The 14838-nt window shown below is 44.2% G+C and overlaps 1 pseudogene; it reads left to right on the top strand.

Annotated features, from left to right (window-relative positions):
• LOC132027502 (tax1-binding protein 1 homolog) overlaps positions 1-11802 on the top strand; it is a 12795-nt pseudogene extending 993 nt beyond the window's left edge.
• The last annotated feature ends 3036 nt before the right edge of the window (positions 11803-14838 follow it).

Here is a 14838-nt window from a genome sequence, read left to right as displayed (position 1 = left end):
CAGAGAAGCAGGCAGAGAGAGAGGGGGAAGCAGGCTCCCTGCTGAGCAGAGAGCCCGATGCAGGGCTCGATCCCAGGACCCTGAGATCATGACCTGAGCCGAAGGCAGAGGCTTAACCCACTGAGCGACCCAGGCGCCCCTCCTGGGACTCTAGAACGTTCCACCGTATTTGGGTAACTCTTCACACTCAGGCTCACAAAACGTCAGGTGTATTAGGGAGAAAGAGAAGGAGATGGAGAGGGAGGGAGAGAGAGGAGGAAAGGAAAGGAAAGAAAGAATGGGACGGGCTTTGGGAGGAGGGTGGTGAGAGACTAAACTGGGAGCGCTCGGAGAGCGAGGAGGCGTGGCTGGGCAGTAAGCCCCGCCCCCACCCCGGTCTGCTGTTGGGGCTGGTTTCCTGCCCACTTCAAGGAGTGTGGCGGGCTCTCTCCTGCATTCTTTCTGAGAGTCACCCCGTGTTTTTCATTGCTCCGCTCTTCTCCTTCCTTTCTCACGTTAACTTCTGCTCACCCGAACATCGCCGGCGGTGTGACACCCCTGCACCCGGTAGGGATCCTCGTAAGGAGAAGGAAAGTCGAAAAATTGCTTCCGTTTTCATGCCATTGATTTGAGCCAAAAGCGGGAGAAAAGTCATTCACATCTTTTCCACAACAGTTTCTGAATGTGCCGGCGCCTGTGGGCGGCTTGGAGTGGGGCAGTGGGGCTAGTTAGGCCGGAATGCCCCGCACCTAAAGCCTTATAAGTTGCAGCGCAGGCTGCCCCCGTCCTCAATAATTTTCTCATCTTTCCTTCTATAGCATATTTTCCCGAGCTATGGTGATGGATCGAGTAAAATAAATAAGCATGGTTCACCTGAATGCTAATAGGAAAATAAGTCTTCTACTAATATATGTTAATACAGATGCATTAAAATTTTGTGTAAAAATGTGGATATATATTAGTATATATAAAGAAAAGATGTATTTTCAGGGCGCCTGGGTGGCTCGGTCGGTTAAACTTCTGAGTCTCGGTTTGGCTCAGGTTATGATCTCAGGGTGGAGCGATCCAGCCCCAGGTTGGATCCTGCTCAGTGCGGAGTTTCCTGGAGATTCTGCCTCCCTTCGCCCCTCCCCCTGCTGTCTCTCTCCTCTCGCTCCAATAAATAAAATCTTAAAAAAAGAAAGTATGTATTTTCAGATGAAATAGAGAAATCAAACTGTAAGGGTTGTCTTGAACATTATCTTTAAGTTTTTAAGAAATTTCTATGAAGTTTTGCACAAAATTTGCATTAATTTTAAAACCAAAATCTCACCAGATTCCTTTTTATTATTTGATCTAGGCTTCCATTTAAAAAAAAAAAGATTTTATTTATTTATTTGAGAGAGAGAGAGAGAGAGAGAGAGCAGGGGGGGGGGGGAGAAGAACAAACAGACCCTCCTCTGGGGGTTCTTCCCCCCGGGTTTTTGAGGTGGTCTCCTGGGCTGGTCAGTTTTTTTTTTTTTTTTTTTTTAAGATTTTATTTATTTATTTGACAGAGAGAAATCACAAGTAGATGGAGAGGCAGGCAGAGAGAGGGAAGCAGGCTCTCCGCTGAGCAGAGAGCCCGATGCGGGACTCGATCCCAGGACCCTGAGATCATGACCTGAGCCGAAGGCACGGGCTCAACCCACTGAGCCACCCAGGCACCCCACTGGTCAGAATCTTAATGGACTGAGCCACCCAGATGCCCCAAGCTTGTAGTTTCTCACCTTATGTACATGAGGGACCCATCTGCACTCATATAAATTTTTGATTCTTGTTCTGAGCTTCTTGATATAGTACCTTTAGAATTCATTTCCATACACGTTCCAAAGGTTTCTGCCAATACAAATTATCTACCTATTGCAATTGTTTTGGTATATGAGCAATAAATCCAAATTTAGACTTTACAGTTGTCCCTTTGGGTTATTCTAGCATCTGCATCCAGTTATGGGTTTGGGATGTTTGTGGTTATAACTTGAGGGGAATGCACATTCTTCAAGCTAATTTTCACAGGTGAGATCTCAGTATCTTTAATCAAGAAAGGGCTAGCCTCCTCAAACAGAGGGGTTCTTTCTTTAAAGGAAGCTCAGAGAGGTGTAGAGATTCAAGGTTCTTGTATTTACAAAGATCCACTGGAATTAACCCATTTGAATCCATAGAGTTTTATTACTTGCTGATCAGCGCCGCCCCAGCGCCGCCCCACTCCTTGCACATGAGAGGTGTGGTGAAGATGTGAGTTCACCTTATATTTTAATTCTGCCTCTAAAAGGATCAAAGTTGGGGTCTGACTTTTGGCTCTCACATCACTGTATTTGTAAGAAATAAGGCTTCTTTTAGGGGCATCACTGAAATTTTTGGTTCAAAAAATTTAAATCCGCGAGTCTTTCACTTTGTTTTTGTAAATCCTGCAATTCAGTGGAGGTAGCCATCACAGCCTACAGTGCCCATCAAAATGGTCAGTAGAGGGCGCCTGGGTGGCTCAGTTGGTTGGACGACTGCCTTCAGCTCAGGTCATGATCCTGGAGTCCTGGGATCCAGTCCCACATCAGGCTCCCAGCTCCATGGGGAGTCTGCTTCTCCCTCTGACCTTCTCCTTGCTCATGTTCTCTCTCACTGTCTCTCTCTCAAATAAATAAATAAAATCTTTTAAAATTAAAAAAAAAAAAAAAGGTCAGTAGAGACAATTAGATATCCCGTATTTTGACTTCAATTGATTCTTCACTACAGACAATAAAAAGTTATTACCTGTCAACCGTGTTTCGGTACAAATGAAGCAATCATCGTGTTCAAGTTTAGCAAATTTATCAGCACTCATCATCTAGGGCTATGCTTATATTTAGTTCTGAAAACCAATTCTAAATTCTCATTTTTATTTTTTAAAGATTTTATTTATTTATTTGACAGAGAGAGAAATATTGAGAGGGGGAACACAAGCACAGGGAGGCTGGAGAGAGAGAAGCAGGCTCCCCCATCGAGCAGGGAGCCCTGTATGGGGCTCCACCCTAGGACGCTGGGATCATGACCTGAGCCAAAGGCAGACGCTTAATGGCTGAGCCACTCAGGCACCCTAAATTCTTGTGTGTGTGTGTGTGTGTTTAAAGATTTTTTAAAAGATTTTATTTATTTATTTGTCATAGAGCATAAGCAGGCAGATTGGCAGGCAGAAGCAGAGAAAGAAGCAGGCTCCCTGCTGGACAAGGAGCCTGATGCAGAACTTGATCCCAGGACCCTGGGATCATGATCTGAGCTGAAGGCAGCGGCTTCACCCAGGTGTCCCTAAATTCTTGTTTTTGAGTTGTTTTCTGAAACTGCTCCCGGTCACAGTTACTCTCCCAGTCAAGTTCGGTCAGGAAAGGAGGAAGTAGCTAATGCTGTGTGAGCCTCATTAACTGGGCTCCTCTTATACTGCCAAAGCCATAAGTGGCATGACTTCTTCCTGCCTTGGCTCCAGGCAAGGGTGCCTTCCGTTGACAAAGACTAACTGCAGCTTTGTTGGCAAGGAAAATTTGGAAATGCCGTTTTCAGATGTCTTGACCTTACTATTCAAGGGAGAAGATGGGTTAATTGTGGCTGAGTACAGAAGTAACCAAGCCACACTGTATAACAAAAATCTGATGAGTCTTAAAAGATCACACTTAAGAAATGCAATGCATTATTACTGTAGTGAATACAGGATTACAGAATTTTAAACATCTTATTAGATGTTGCTAATCTAAAGGTGCTGATGTCCTCTGAGTGATCACAATTTAAAAGTTGGGACATTGGGGCACCTGGGTTGCTCATTCGTTAAGCGCCTGCCTTTTGCTCAGGTTCTGATCCCAGGGTCCTGGGATCAAGGCCCTCATCAGCTCCCTGCTTGATGGGGAGCCTGCTTCTCCCTCTCCCACTCCCCTTGCTTGTGTTCCCTCTCTCACTGTGTCTATCTCTGTCTAATAAGTAAATAAAATCTTAAAAAAAAATGCTGGGACATGACTATTTTCATTCCTGTCCATGAAAAATGGTACAACGTCAGTTCAAGTTTAATGTGTAAATCTGAGGATTCTTATGAGCCAGAGAATTGACCCCTCTGCTGGCATCCCCCCTCTCTCTCGACCCCAAGCCCACCCATCTGATTAGCTTTGAACTTAGTCCTCTGAGTGGGCTCTTGGAACCAGGAGCCTGTTTCAAGAGACATTTCAGTTAATCTTTGTTGAGATTTTTGAAAAAAATGTATTTTTCCAAAAGTGGTTATCAGAGGATAGCATAACACTTGTAATTAGAGGAAAGCTATCTGATATTCAGATATCAGGGACTCCTAACTAAAACTCTACTCTATTAACTTTTTTAAAAAACTTGACTCAGCATTCTAGTTTCTACCTCTAACCCTACATGGTTATTTTCCCGCCAACTGTTTTCCTTAGTATGATTTCTTTGCAAACATGTATGATATTAAGCTTAATCTAGGTTTCTGTACTGTATTAAGTATTTAGTACATTTAGTATTTAGTACAATACTAAGCTAAGTATTTTTCTTGTTCATATTTAGTACAATTCAGAAACGTAGGAGAAATTTTATCTTTTTATCCCTTTTCCCTCCCTTCATCCTTAACAATAATCCTAACCTCAGAGGAGTGATTACTTAGTGTCTTATTACTTGTCACCTTTCTGATACTCTCCCCTTTCCCAGGAGAAGTTCTATCTTTCTTTTCTCTTTCCTGAGCAGATGTTCCAGGTAAGTCCATCCAGAATGGTTCTCTTGGTGTTTCCTACATTTTGGGGAAAACAGAATCTTCTCACAAGTTCTTCTGGGGTTCCAGTTAACATCAGGACATTCATGGATTTGGATTACACTGTGAAATCTGAACTCTGCTTTCACAAGACCAGGCTCAGACTGTCCCCAAGTAACATTGCTTTTCTCCCACAGGGACACATGCAGTTTTCAGCCAAGAGTTTATTAGGAGTTAAAATTGGTTTCCCAGGTTGTCAAACCCTTATAGATAGCCCAAATGTCTTTGCAGAGGATAAGAAGCCAAAGTTCATATGGATTTATATCATTCAGGCAGCCCTCAATTCAGTCCATTGGCTGTTTTTTTTTACACACACATCCCCCCCCCCCCCGCCCCGAACAAGTCTCAAACCACATAGTATCAGTCCGGGGTTGGAGTGCTACTGCAGTCCAGTGACTAGGATTTTCTCTACCAGAGCTATCTATATACCAAGCATCTTTAGGAATAGGGTATGTGCCTTCCTTTACTTGGGGGGAGGGGGACTCTCCATAAGAGGCTGGGAGGGATATTAAAGGTTTCATATTCTATGGACCCAAACATAGCATGTAATTCATCTCCCAATGGACTAGTGGAAAGAACACTCTGTTGTTGTAAGTAGGCATCATAGAGGCTTGTGCTATGACAGGTGCCGGTCTTGCAAACATCCCATCCATCCACCCCTTTATAGGCAAACCAGGCCAGACATTTACCAGAAGAGCAGCCATTAAGTGCTCCACTTACTAAAGGGTCTTATTGACTCAACATTTGTTCAGTAGGAGAATATCAGATCTCTGCTTCCTGCCAGTGTTGTGACCAAAAGCCCAATGGAGTTAACTTACCATGCTGTTTCTGCCATAATGGCCAATTCATCTAATCTTGTGTAACACACCTAGGGTCCAAGGATACGAGGTCAAGGACCATTCCATGACCAGAAGCCTGTGCTTGAGCAACTAATATCTTAGCTTGGTCAAAGGTAGCTTGACGTTCCTCTACCCAATGCCAATGCACTCCATTTTTAACCAGATGGTGTAGGGAGTGCAGGCATGCTAAATGTAGTCCTAAGGGTTGGGGATTATGTGCTGGGGGACCACCCAGGAGGAAATATTTGAAAATCACAGTTTTATCTCCAGAACAGATCAAGGATGTTATACCCCAAGACTGTACTTAAGTGTGTGATTAAACAGAAAGAAAAAATGGTGAGGGTGCTACACTCAAGAAGTCTTCAGATCATGGAATGGTCATCATACTGGATTTGTCCAAGATAGTGTTAGCCTAGTGCACACATTGGGTAAGTACAGTTACTATCAGAGAAAGGGAAAACAAGGCACTGGTTGTTCTGAACATAAAAGTTGAAGTTAGTAAAAGACTTCTATGGGTAACTGATTGTATTTTGCAATGACATTAGGAAAAGAAGAGAAATTGGTCACAGGGAGGATGAGAGGATGGATCTCCAGCATCATGGATAGATCAGAATCTTTGATGATAAATCCAACAATCTAAAAGGTTATCCCCTCTTAGCAATGGCCTGGGTGAGATGAATGAGGGTGGTCTTTCCAGGCCAATGACAAAGTAAAGGAAAAGAAAAGTGGGAGAAAGTATTTCATGTTTATAGTATGAAGTCTTTTTTTTTTTTTTTAAAGATTTTATTTATTTATTTGACAGACAGAGATCACAAGTTGGCAGAGAGGCAGGCAGAGCGAGGGGGGAAGCAGGCTCTGCGCTGAGCAGAGAGCCCTATGCGGGGCTTGATTCCAGGACCCTGGGATCATGACCTGAGCTGAAGGCAGAGACTCAACCCACTGAGCCACCCAGGCGCCCTATAGTATGAAGTCTTGATCCCCTGTCTTGGGAAGAAGGTATCTCTCTTCCTTGCAATTTATTTCAGAGGTCTCCAGGGTCTACACAGGACCAGATAGCAGGTGGAGCCTTCTTCAGTTGTCAGATGTGTACCCAAGGCTCAATGCCTTCTAATATTGCAGCGGTGTCCATGGTCAGGGACACCTGGCAAAGTCCCTTCCAACAAGGCTCAAGGGCTGTTTTTATCTAATAATATTTCCAGAGTACCCAATCACCAGCCTCCACATTGTGACCAGCAAGATCCTTTAAATTGGAATCTGGGGAGGCTTCTTTAATCTATTGTTGACGGGCTTAAGCATAAGACATTAAAGACTTACTCAGCCAGTTATATTAGCATGAAATAATAAAGGATCAGCAGAAAGCTGTATTCCAATAGACACTGGTATGTTGGTAGCTATCTAATGTGGAATATCATTGGATATCATTAGCAGTCAGCAAAATCAAAAGCATATCTCAGGTTAGGGAATTCCAGTTGTTTTGGCAAGTTAAGAAGTTTTAAGTTTAAGGATTCCATTAGTTCTCTCAACCTTCCTAAAGACTGAGGCTGATAGGGACAATGATAATTCCAAGAAGTCGCAAGGTTTTCATTAAAGTTCATATGATTGGCTTGGTGAAGGTGGGTTCTTCCATCACTGGAGACTAGGAAAGGTATACCAAGTGCAAAACACATTTTTTTAAAAAGATTTTATTTATTTATTCGACAGACAGAGATCACAAGTAGGCAGAGAGGCAGGCAGAGAGAGGAGGGAGCGGGCTCCCTGAGGAGCAGAGAGCCTGACCTGGGATCATGACCTGAGCTGAAAGCAGAGGCACTGAGCTACCCAGGCACCCCAAAACACATTTTTTAACAGTTTCTTTGCTACCAAGAGGACATCAGCTTTGCAGCAGGGGAAACCTTTAGCCCCTCTGGAAAACCACATCCAATAAAAAGGACATATTCATAATCCATAATAAGGGGCAGCTGAATGAAGTCCAGCTGCAGGTGTTCAAAAGGTCCAGAAGGAGGTCTAGGAACGAAACCAGTTTTATAGGACTATGGATTATGTTCCAAGATTATTGCTGGTAAACTATTTTTGCAAAATTATGGAAATTTTTCCATCAATGTCTCTTCATAATTTGAGTCATCTTAAATGTCCTAGGGTGGGTGAAGAAATGCAAAAACCAAAAAATGGGGTTTGCCAGAGAGCTGGGAAGAACCAAGCAGGTGTCTTGGGTTTCCCACAGCCCTGACTGTTCATTTAATTTACAACCATTGTTCACCCATCTTAATTTCCCTGATTCAGGAGGAGAGTGTTGTCATGTTACAAAGACATCAAGATGACAAAAGCCTGGCTATGAGGGGACATTTCTTGCATAGGGAGAACGGACTTCACCCACATGTGACACAATCTAAAAATACAATATAAAGAAGGCTTAGTATTACTTATTTGACAATAGTTCTCATGAAATTTACATGTCAAATAAGCCTAATTTAACAAATACTTTACACTTATTTACAATTCAAATAAGCCTAGTTCAACAAATACTTTGAAATCTTGCATGTCAAAAAGACTTGATTTACAATTTGACTTTGGGGAGTTTTTAAATAATATTTTAGAAAAGGTTTTAAAGTGCTTGTCTAAATAGGACCACAGATTTTTTAAAAAAAGATTTTATTTATTTATTTGACAGATAGAGATCACAAGTAGGCAGAGAGAGAGAGAGAGAGAGAGAGAGGAGGAAGCAGGCTTCCTGCTGAGCAGAGAGCCCAATGTGGGGCTCGATCCCAGGACCCTGGGATCATGACCTGAGCTGAAGGCACAGGCTTTAATCCACTGAGCAAACCAGGGCCCCAGGGCCACAGATTATTATGAAACTTAATACTTAAAAGATAAAAACACTTGGAAGTGTAGTTAGTCGGTGGAGGGAGGCAGTGGTGGTGCAAGAGGTCTGGTATTTGATGGTGGTATAGGCCCAGAAGCCTCTCTAATGCTCCCTCTGTCCCTCAAAGGAGTCACAGTAATATCCCTTCAAGAAGTCCCCTTGCAGACTTCCAACTTTGCCCATGTCATCTCTCAAAATGTGGCCAAGAGCTATCTTCTGAATGTACACCTGGAATGTCATTATACCTTAACTCCATATATCTGATGGGTCCATAATCAAAGGAGCGAGACTGATACAAAGCAAAGGTCAAGCAAAGCTTTATTTCACTCCAAGCATCGAGAATCAAACCCACTGGTCCGTTCACCTCTTACAGAGAGGGCGACTCCTCCCTGCCTTACAGACTAAGTTTTAAAGGGCAAAGGTCATGTGGTTGAGCCTGGCCACACATGGGTGACCAATGAGATTGTAACACACAGAGAAAGCTGCATAGTCATGCTAGGTCACACACGGGTGGCCAATTGAATTGCAATTTACCCTATAGTAGATAATTGAACTAGCCCATCACCTTGGTCAGAATTGGCCCCCAAAAGGTGCCCAAAAGGCGGGGCCCAAACTCCTTGGTAGCTAGGGAGACAGTATGCCCCCTCCACTATTGGATGTCTCCACCTGGCCTGACCTGCCCTTGTGTTTGGGCTCTGTTACCTGGGACTGGTCGATCATATTTTATTAGGTTCTCAGACTTGCTTTTTATGTAAGTTCCCAGGTGGGGGGGGGGGGGGGGGGGGGGGGGGGGGAGGAGAAGGGTCAGTTTAAGTTTTACTGCATAAACAACAAAATCACTGTTTAACTGGATGGAATCGCTCTGGCTAAATAGGCCTTTACATATCCATCCACATCCAAAAGATTAGATTGGTATATTCAAGGTTGGAGGGGGTACTGCTTGTGATTATTACACAATTTTATGGTCTCCCAAGCCTGAAGGATTAACAGTTAATTGTGTATTAGCATTTCAAGGATATTACCTTCCAAAAGATATGGAGAATTTCATCAGTTCTGTTATATTACCCATAAGGGTGAAATTCATGGAAGAAGTACACCTTTCCAGTTTCCAGCTTCTCCAGTTGAAGAGTTACTTGCTATGGAAGATGAAGGAAATTCCGACATATTGGTGGTAACCAAAAAGCTGGCCTTCCTGAGTTGAAAACTGAAAAAACTGTGAAAGAAAAAGAACTATTAAAGTTAATTGTTGTTCTGGAAAAAGAACACCACAACTTTGAGAATAAGTTGGAAGCATGGAAAGAGAACTTAACCATCAGAAAGACAGACATGACCAACTGCAAGCACAGCAGAAAGGTCTCATGGAAGAATCACAGAATTAAAAATGGAAAATGAAGAATTTAAGAAGAGATACAATGATGCTACATCCAAAGCTCTCCAGCTTGAGGAAGATACTGTGTCAGTGAACTGAAAAAGAAACTAAATTGGACAGATGTTTTAAAAAAGATTTTATTTATTTATTTGACAGAGAGATCACAAGTAGGCAGAGAGGCAGACAGAGAGAGAGGGAAGCAGGCTCCCCATGCGGGGCTCGATCCCAGGACCCTGAGATCAAGACCAGAGGCTCAACCAACTGAGCCACACAGGCACCCCATGAATTAGACAGTTTAAAGGACAACCTCAGGAAGGCACAATATGAAAGAGAAAAACTGATGCCAGTTACAGATGGAAAAGAATGAAAAGGAACTTTATAAGATACGTTTGAAGAATACCAAAATCAGAAAATACCAAGCTAGTGTCAACGGTCCAGACTTTAAAGAATTTAGATGGGAACAAAGACAGCATGATTACTCAGGGGCACCTGCCTGGCTTAGTAGGGGAAGTGTTTGCCTCTTCATCTTGGGGTTGGGAGTTCAAGCCTCATGCTGAGTATAGAGATTCCCTCAATAAATAAACTTAAAAAAAAAAAAAAAAGGCAAGCATGATTACTCATTTCAAAGAGATTGGCGGCTGTAGTTCTGTTTGGCTGAAAAGGAAATCTGCAAAGGACTTTCTTTGTTTACACTCTCAAGCAAGGAAGATACTCCCCCCCCCCTTTTCTTTCTTTCTTTCTTCCTTTCTTTCTTTCTTTCTTTCTTTCTTTCGAGGAGAGGAGCAAGTTCATAAGCAGAGGAACAGGTTCAGGCAAGAAGTTACCTTTCTGGCCAAAGAACTTAGTGATGCTGTAGTTGTGCAAGATAAAACAATGGCAGATCTCCACATTGCACACTTGAGAAAAAAAGCGGATGCAATGGCAGAACTTAAACTGAATGCTGTGGAGGGAAAAAGGTGGGTGGCGGGAAAGACTGGTGAACTGAGAAGAGAAGTTGATGATTTGAAACTTTGTCTTCAAATGGTAACAGATCATTACAAAGGAAAAAAAAAAATAAATCGAGGAATGCCAGAGGCTCCAAAATCAAGTAAATAAACCAATCAACCAAGAGCAACAGTGTCTTCACAAGGAAAACTGGGAATCAGCAAAAACGGGAATGATGCCTCCATAAAGACGGACCCAGCTCGTGCTGGCTGTACTCAAGATGAGATAGAAAGCCGCCACCTTCCGCAGCCAAGATAGATCCTGACAATGTAACAGAGGGGTATGTCTGTGAAGTGACCAAAGAAACTGCTGACAAAACAGAAAAGTATAATAGAGGTAAAGGCCTCTTGTAGGATGAGAAAACAAAATTCAATAGATGTGCGGAAGAACTGCAAACACCGAGCTGAAACGGAAGGAGCAACTGAAGACTGCTGGAAATGTAACACCAGCGCTAGCTGAAGTGGAAACTTACAAGACAAAGATACATGGTCTAACTGCACATTTGAAAAACTTCTCCGTGGAGAAGGAGCTTAGAAGGAGTCTAGCAAATCAAGCAGAAAGGAAAATGGAAGGTCAGAATTCCCAGAGTCCTCAGATCTCATAGCCCTGCTCTGAGCAAAATGGTCATGTGGCCGCAGTGCCCAACACCCAGCTGGTCCTGCAGTCTGGTGATGCTCATGGGACACAGGAAACCAGAGATGGAGATGGAGCCTAGAAAATCCAAAGGCCACCTGTGAGAGTACCTTCTTGGGGACTGGAAGATCGTTTTACCTGCTGCCAGCCTGCTGGCAGCCTTAGTGGGCCTGATGGTTTAGTAGACCCTGAGGATAGTAAAGAAGTTGAGAATATGCCCACTGCTCCCCATCCTCCAAGTCAGCATTTACATGGGCACAGAACAGATGTGTGTTGTGATCCCTGCTCTGCCATTCACAAGAAGTGTCCCCTCTGTGAGTTAATATTCCTTCTCAACTATGATTTTGGCTAGTTACTATTTCTTATGAGTTAGCAATATAGTGTAGCAATTTAAAGAAATCACCTCAAATAGACCACTATGGATACCACAAAGTATTACTTCTATGCACCCTCCGCCACACTTCTCTGAACAAGAGCTACTTTTGATTTTTGTGTTCCTAGGGTCAGGGTCAATCATTGGTTTATTACTAAATAGAATTGTAATCTCTGTTAATCTCATCAATTTAAAAAAAGTTTTTTGGGGGTGCCTGGGTGGCTCAGTTGGTTAAGCAACTGCCTGCTGCTCAGGTCGTGATCCTGGAGTCTTGGGATCAAGTCCCAGTCCCACATCGGGCTCACAGCTCCAGAGGGAGCCTTCTTCTCCCTCTGACCTACTCTACTCTCATGTTCTCTCTCTCTCTCTCTCAAATAAATAAATAAAATCTTAAAAAAAAGTTTGTCTGTGTTTGTATCCTTATTTAATCCCTAATTTGCAAAACTATGTGACTAAAGAAAATGGATTATTTCAATGTTACCACAGTGAAAATATATGTATGTAGAGTGTGCTATTTAGCAGAATATTTACAACTCTCTGTTGACCTTCTTGATTGAGTTTGACTAAATATTATGCAATAGAAATAGTTTATTATAAAAAGTAAAGAAACTTTATACAATCTGTTATCAAAAACATACCAAAAATCCAAGAAAACTGTCCTTTTAACAGAGAAAAAGCAGAAAGTTAAGGAATTTTAATCTTAACCATTGGACAACACATTAAAATTCCTTTTCAGTCTTTCCTTTTCTATAACCCTTCCACAACTTTCTTTTCTACATTCCAATTTTTCTTGTTTTTCTTCTTTAAACAATTAGCTTCACTTTAAGACAAAATTACTTTCTTTTCCCTTAAGAAAACACCCCCCCCCCATTCTTCACACTTTGTCTTATTGAAAACAACTCCTATGAAGATGTGGAATTCCCTTATTATTTCCAGTAGCTTTAATTATATCTATTATTTACAATTCTTCACACTTAGAAATCTTAATTTCTAGGGAAAACTAAGAAGTAAGTATTGTGAACTGAGGATTATACTCTCACTCTTTAAATTTGCAAATTTATAAGTACATTCCATAATTTGTTTTTTCTTATTACTTATTTGACAGAGAGCGAGAGAGATCACAAGTAGGCAGAGAGGCAGGCAGAGAGAGGGGGGGAAGCAGGCTCCCTGCTGAGCAGAGAGCCCAATATGGGGCGATCCCAAGACCCTGAGATTATGACCTGAGCCGAAGGCAGAGGCTTAACCCACTGAACCACCCAGATGCCCCCATAATTTCTTTTTTTTTTTTTTTTTTACCTTTTTCTTTTTTAAAAGAGAGGTGGGGAGAGGCAGAGGGAGAAGGAGAATCTTAAGCAAGCTCCATCCCCAGCAGAGTCCAAAGTGGGGCTCTATCTCACGACCCTGAGGTCATGACCTGAGCAGAGATCAAAAGTCAGAGGCTTAACTGACTGAGCCACAAAGGCAACTCTATTTTTGATAATTTCTAAAAGCATATGCATTTTTCAATTTTCTCACATAGGGTCAACACAGCCAGTATCGTTTAGTTTTTGTGCAATGACAGGACTAGATGATGCCTAGGAACTTGACAGATAACACTGGGGCTGTGTAAATGTGGGGTATAAATGTAATTGTGAGAGTGACAATCTTCCTGTACTGCCTCCTCAGGGAGAATAATGTCATAATGTCCCTCAGCCTAACGGGAACTCTCTTCCTTAAGGGAAATTTGTTCCAGGGAGACCCTCGTGGCTTTGCCTCTAAAAACAAAAACAAAAACAAAAACAAAAACAAAAACAAAAACAAAATAAAGGTTTCCTTGTACGGACCGGCTTGACTGGACAACGGAAAGTGGGAGCACTAATGCCTGCATAACGTTCAGGTCGTTCGTGGGCGGCAGCAACGCCTGGTTCGGAATTCAGGGCTTTGCACCGACCACGCAATTCCTGGGTGAGGGCTGGTGGTTACTCCGCCAGCGCCAGATGATCTGGGAGAGGCGATGTTGGTTTTGGCCACACCGCAGGCATTCGCTGGGTGGGCGCTGGTGGTGCCCCAGCCGTGCCACTCCTTCCAGGGAGCCGCGGGAACCTCGGGGAGCTCCATGCGGGATCCAAGCACGTTTTCTCTGCATCACTAACGTTGGGGTGCACCCAGCCCAGCGGCGGGTTGGGGGCAGCACAGCTCCCTCCCCCCAAGCCGGACCCCACCTGTGCTGGCGCCGCTCTGTTGGGGTCCTTCTTCCTCCCAGCTCCGTTCGGTGTCCCCCCGTGCGCAATCCCATCTTCTGGCAAGCACAGCCTGCCTGGCGCTCTCCCGGTGGCGGTGGCCCTGGAGGCAGGGGACTGGCTTCGCCCCTCTTTTCGCCCAGCCGGGGGTGGGGGGGGATTCGTTTGAGGTCCCAGTGGAACCGGGAAACAGGGCATCTGGGGACGGGGCCAGCACGTGGGCTGGCGCCGAGCCAGGCGGTCCTTGGCCGCGGCACCGCTCCTGTCCCCAGCCACCTGCTTCTTGCAACCGCTTTTCCTTTTATTTTTTTTTTCTTTAAGATTTTTATTTATTTATTTGACAGAGAGATCACAAGTAGACAGAGAGGCAGGCAAAGCGGGGCGGGAGGGGTGGGCGGAGCAGGCTCCCTGCCGAGCAGAGAGCTTGATGTGGGGCTCGATCCCAGAAACCCAGGATTATGACCTGAGCCGAAGGCAGAGGCTTTAACCCACTGAGCCACCCAGGCGTCCCTCGTCACCGCTTTCACCAGCAGCGCCCACCAGACTGTGGGATCCGGCGCCACTGACTACCCCAGAGCCAAGTTCGGGGTCGCGGGGTGCCTCTCCTCCTCTCTGTCCCTGGACGGCCGGCGCCGGCCTTTCTGCGGGTCGCGCTTCCCGGCCCTCCCCTTAGCACGTTGGCCAGTAGCTCCGAGCCGCGGGCGTGTCTGTCACCGCGCGGATCCACGCCCACGTAGGCCGCAGCGCCGCCCATTGGTCACAGCGGGACTGTTTCGCGGGACAGCACCGTTGACTT

The sequence above is a fragment of the Mustela nigripes genome, chromosome 12 (genome assembly GCF_022355385.1).
Source record: "Mustela nigripes isolate SB6536 chromosome 12, MUSNIG.SB6536, whole genome shotgun sequence".
Taxonomy (NCBI): domain Eukaryota; kingdom Metazoa; phylum Chordata; class Mammalia; order Carnivora; family Mustelidae; genus Mustela; species Mustela nigripes.
The sequence above is the reverse complement of the archived record's forward strand: the minus strand, read 5'-3'. Positions and strand labels throughout refer to the sequence as shown.